This window comes from Aethina tumida, chromosome 6, assembly GCF_024364675.1.
Source record: "Aethina tumida isolate Nest 87 chromosome 6, icAetTumi1.1, whole genome shotgun sequence".
NCBI classification, from domain to species: Eukaryota; Metazoa; Arthropoda; class Insecta; order Coleoptera; family Nitidulidae; genus Aethina; species Aethina tumida.
In genome coordinates, this window is record NC_065440.1 from 10,318,989 (window position 1) to 10,325,040 (window position 6,052).

The window sequence follows — 6,052 nt, forward strand, 5'->3', positions numbered from 1 at the left end:
TTATAAATTAACAAACTGCCACAAACCAACAAACTGCGATAGACCAATAAGCAATTAAATACCAACAAGCACTTATAAACCCACAGGCAGTTTTAAGGCAACAGGCTGCTCTGGGATTAAAATCAAAACCTTCCAACCAGCAATGTTTACAGCTGGATCACCATTCATTTTGTCCTCTTCAGGCGGAGTCTCAATCATATATTTCTCCTCAAGAGGGGGCTCAATCATACAATTCTCCTCAAGATGAGCCCCAAACGTGCAGTTCTCATGAAGATGAGTCTCAATTATATGATCAACGTCGACAGAAGTTCGCAAGTATCCTATTTCAACAAGAACTGGAACAGCCAAAAATGGCTCTTCAAGAACAGGAACATCCAAGAATGACCCTTCAAGAGCAGGAACAGCCAAGAATATATCTTCAATGGGAGCAGATGCCATACACACTTCATCAACAAGACTAGGTGCTGTTTCAACAAGAGCAATGGCCACATATGGTTCTTCAACAAGAGCAGTTGGCACGAATGCCTTTTCAACAAGAGAATCAACCACGAATGTCTCATATGCCACAAATAGCGCTTTATCAAGACCACCAGCCAAGAATGGCTTTTCATCATCAGCAACAAATGGCCAAACAGGAGCATCCGGTTGTTATAACTTACGATGAGCAACTTCTGCAGCAATAACCATAGTTCTCACTGCAACAAGTACATCAACTTAAATGCAATATAGATCTGAAGGTATAATTGCTTGCATATTTCTCGATTATACACTTCAATATTGCGTTTGGCATTCTTGTCTGGGGTCACTCAAGTCATGCAGACCAACTGTTTTCTCTTTAGGGAAGGACATTAAGAATACTAGTAGGATTACATTATAGGGCAGATGCTAAACAAGCATTTATTGATTTTAACGCTGTCTTCAATTTACATATTCAACTGTTTATGATATGCCAAATTAAACGAAACCACATACAAAATCCACTGCAGCATTCACATCTATGATACTCGCCATAAGAACCAAATATGTCTACCAAATATTCGTCTAAATAAGTCATGCACCTCCACTATGTATTATGCTCCAAAGTTCTATAATAAATTACCTGTAACTATGAAAAGTTGGCATTTTGAACAATTCAAAAAACGCACCAAAGATTTACTTCAAAACATGCATTTTATAATATTAATGAATTTCTGTACCTGATTTTAAACATCAATCATCTGGCAGCATCAGCCAAGCTCGACAATCCCAATTCAAGTGCGTGTACTTCCGCTAAATGAGGCCGAAAACGATCAACAAGTGACTCTTCCACAAATGAAATTCTCTTGTCAATTCTGCGGCAAACGCTTCGACAGAATGTGCCATAGAACTCAACACATCAACGGCGTCCACGATGAAACGAGGATATTTAGATGTAATTTATACGGCAAGAGGTTCAATAATAAAGATAAGTTGGACAGTCGTATTATGGAGCATAACAGCGTCAAGCCGCATCAATGTAATGCGTTTCTCAAAGAACTCATTATGTGATTACTTCTAATAGTTTAAGTTTTTTTTTCGAACCCGTAGGCTAAGGTTTAAGATTTTGGAAAAAATAACATTACAACTATTTATAATCACAGAGTTTATAAACATTATCACTCTTGATAATCTGAAAACAGCCTCACCGTATTCAAATCGATTGAGTGGCTACAGTGATCGAAACAGACTGATCAAAAATATATGAAAATTAAGAGACGTACTTTAGAATGCATCGACCCTAATTTCTTGAACGCATTTCCTCTTAACCCACTTGATACTCAAATTGGGAAACGACAGTCATAGAGTCCGTCGGGATTTTCACCGTGCATAAACTCTTTTCGTAACCGTCTCGTCCAACTAACTTGTTGGGATGAGGCCTTTAATGTAGACAATAGAGCAAAACTTATAAATCTATAAAATAAAAGTTAGATATTAGATAGTGTTTAGATGTCGCTGATTGTTGAGACGGACCTATATTTTGGTCACCAGGTTTGAAAAAATATCCAGATTGCTTAGTTATGTGGCCTAAAAAACAAATCTTCGTCTGTTGGTCAGAGTGTCCGTGGTGATGTGCGGCACTCCTTCGGACAGCGACAGTGTGCTTAAGTCAGCCATTTCCTTAGACTCTAGAATGTTCGGAACTTTTGTTGGCCTTCAACAGCAGAAGAGGTTGGCTCACGCAAGACACCCCGGAGCCCAAGTCAGCCCCAGACGTGCTGGAGTCAGTTGTGTTGGAGACGCGGAAATACCCTCGGAAAATGCATGTCTTTGAATATCTCAAATGTCAAAAAGATTTTGGTGATGTGCTTTGTAACATGACATTTGTGGCTGATGCGCTTGTTGAAAATGCATTCCTGCCAACTGCTCCTGCTGAAGAATCGTATGTCGCCGTTGCTTTTGTTGAAACAACAACTGGTCTTGTTGATGTAATGTATATGGCGTCTGCTCCCGTTGAAAACACATTCTTGGCTGTTCCTGCTCTTGAAGGGTCATTCTTGGCTGTTCCTGTTCTGCAGGAGCTATTCTTGGCTGTTCCTGTTATTGTTCAAATAGGATACTTGCCAACTCCTGTCGGAGTTGGTTATATTATTGAGACTCATCTTGATGAGAACTGTATGTTTGGGACTCATCTTGAGGAGAATTATATGATTGGGGCTCCTCTTGAGGAGAAATATATGATTGAGACTTCGCCTGAAGAGGACTATATAAATGTTGTTCCCGTTGGAAACATTGTTGCTTGGAAAGCTTTGATTTTAATTCCAAAGCAGCTTGTTGCTCTACTGCTACTTGTCAATTTATAACTGGTTGTTGGTTTATAATAGCTTGTCGGTCTACAGCAGCTTGGTGATCTATAACAGCTTGTTCGTCTATAGCAGCTTGTTGATCTATAGCAGGTTGTTGACTTATAGCAACTTGAAGGTCCATAGCAGCTTCTTGGTTTATAGCAGATTGTTGGTCTATAGCAGCTAGTTGGTATATAACAACTTGTTGGTCTACGGAAACGTACAGGAGCACCCAGAACGGCACAAATGAGACCAAAATTCAAACAAAAAATGACGAGCCGACCATCGAGAAAGAAGACAAACGCAAGAGTCTGACTAAACAGCTGAAAACTCAGAGCACAAAAATAAGATTCCTGAGACTCAAAGAGCAGAAATTCCATTCATTTTCACTGCCCAATATCCCCGAGAAACCCTAATAAGTCTAAAGTGACAAATAACAAATCGCAAGAACGACCACAAATTCGACGGCACTTCAGCAACAAAATATCGAATAATAGTAAAATGCTTGCCCTTAGTGTAAAGTGCTAACGGACTAAATGGCCGCATAAACGAGCTTGAAACACTAGCAAAAGAACACCCAAATTACTGCTGGTAGGCTAGGCAAAACCAACAAGTGACTCTCCAGGGCTGTATTACGTATTTAAGATTAAGGGCAGCCCAGAATGGGGGCGGTGGAGTCCTCATCGCAGTGAGAGAGATCATCTTTCACAGGGTAGCAATTTTGCCGCAATCAGGGTTCCTGGAGACTGTAGGTCATACACACTGGTTTGGGTGAAAGTTGATTTAGGACAACTAGTAGTATTAGGAAAACAGGCTGCTACAGACCTTCAAGCTGCCGTAAATAAACAAGCTGTTATAAATCAACAAGCTGTTATAAATCAACAAACTGCCACAAACCAACAAACTGCGATAGACCAATAAGCAATTAAATACCAACAAGCACTTATAAACCCACAGGCAGTTTTAAGGCAACAGGCTGCTCTGGGATTAAAATCAAAACCTTCCAACCAGCAATGTTTACAGCTGGATCACCATTCATTTTGTCCTCTTCAGGAGGAGTCTCAATCATATATTTCTCCTCAAGAGGAGGCTCAATCATACAATTCTCCTCAAGATGAGCCCCAAACGTGCAGTTCTCATGAAGATGAGTCTCAATTATATGATCAACGTCGACAGAAGTTGGCAAGTATCCTATTTCAACAACAACAGGAACAACCAAAAATGGATCTTCAAGAAAAGGAACATCCAACAATAACCCTTCAAGAGCAGGAACAGCCGAGAATGTATCTTCAATGGGATCAGATACCATATACACTTCATCAACAAGACTAGGTGCTGTTTCAACAAGAGCAACGGCCACATGTGGCTCTTCAGCAGGAGGAGTTGGCACGAATGCATTTTCAACAAGAGCATCATCAGCCACGAATGTATCATATACCACAAATAGCGCTTCATCAAGAACGCGCCAAGAATGGCTTTTCATCATCAGCAACAATTGGTCAAACAGGAGCATCCGAAATATAACTTACGATGAGCAACTTTTGCAGCAATAAAGCTCCAAGTCGGACACGGTGAAGAGCCACTTGAACAAGCAAATTATTTCGTTTAACAATCACCATTTTATATCGAGGTGCGATTTCTGTCACAAAGGGTTCTTCAGGAAAGATCACTTGGCCAAGCAGATCGCATGTTTTTAAACATTATCACTCTTGATAATCTGAAAACAGCCTCGCCGTATTCAAATCGATTGAATGGCTCCAATGATCGAAACAGACTGATAAAAAATATACGAAAATTAAGAGACGTACTTTAGAATGGATCGACCCTAATTTCTTGAACGTCCTTTCTCTTAACCCACTAGATACTCAAATTGGGAAGCCACTACTTTAGGATTTCTGGTGGGGCTGCCGCATCATGCCCAAGAAAAAGGATATAATTAGTGCTCAAAGGGAAACTATTACGGCCCTAGAGGCCAAAATAGTGGCCCAAAATACTCAAATTCAATCGCTCTTCGCTGAGCTGCAATCGGTGAAGAATGCCATCGCTGGCCAACCTCCGACTGGTACCCCGGCGGCTGTCAGTCTCCCAGGTACCGTTCCTCCAACTCTTAGAGCGAGGCTACCGGCAAGCCAAAAACACCTCCCTGGGTGTTCGGATCATCCCTGAACGTGTTCAGGACCATCGTGCAATTATTAAACTTCTCGTGAAGAAAAACCTTATAATACCCATCAATTGCCTGTTGATAAGCAACTTATTGTCATCATATGTGGTCAGCCCCAAACGTGCTGGCGTCAGTTGGGGTGGAGACGCGGAAATACTTCCGGAAAATGCTCGAAATGTAGGAAAAACACCATAAAAATAAATGCATGTCTTTGAATATCTCAAATGTCTTAACTTGCCCTTAAGTACCTTGGAAGCTTGATCTACAAGCGGCAAGTGCATTAAGACCTACGCGATTCTCCAAATGGGCTACCCTGTCATCATCGTCCCAAAGAAAGATGGAACAATTCGGATCTGCCTAAATTACAAATCGACCATTAACTAGGCTTTCATTCCAGACAAATATCCGTTACCCACTATCGACGAAACGCTAGTTAAAGTTTCAGGGTTCATCCAGTTACTCGTGGACGACACCAGAGCACAACTGCAAACAATTAACACCATCCTGGGCCTATTCGCAGTTCGCTGGGTCCAGTTCGGCATCAATGTAGCACCAAGCATCCTTCAAAGGATCATGGACACCCTACTAACGGCAATTCCAGGAGTTGCGGTTCTTATGGACGACATCAAAGACCAAGAAGACCACGACACGCGACTCCGTGACCGGCCGCCTCGGCTCCATGGATCCGCGTCCACATGGATGAAAAGGAATATAGTTAAATCACGAGACAATCCGTACGAACAAATGATGAGATGGATTGTTTGTCAAACAAATAAATTCGACAACTGTGACCAAGTGATGAAAATACTTTAAATATCAAAAAGAAGTATTTTGCAAAACAAAATAAGAATCATGGGGATAAAGGACACTTCGGTACACTTTCAGTTTGGATGTTCAGATGAACGTTTGAGTAATCCACAATGCATTGGAACAGAATTTCCATCGCGTGATGCATCTTGCTCTGGTCAGATACTTAATTGTCACTTATGTACTCAAATGTTTTTAGAGTAACAGGTTATAAACCTTATGTTGAAATTATGTATCTGATGAACAAGATTCACCTAAATTAAAATTAAATAAAGGTCAACAA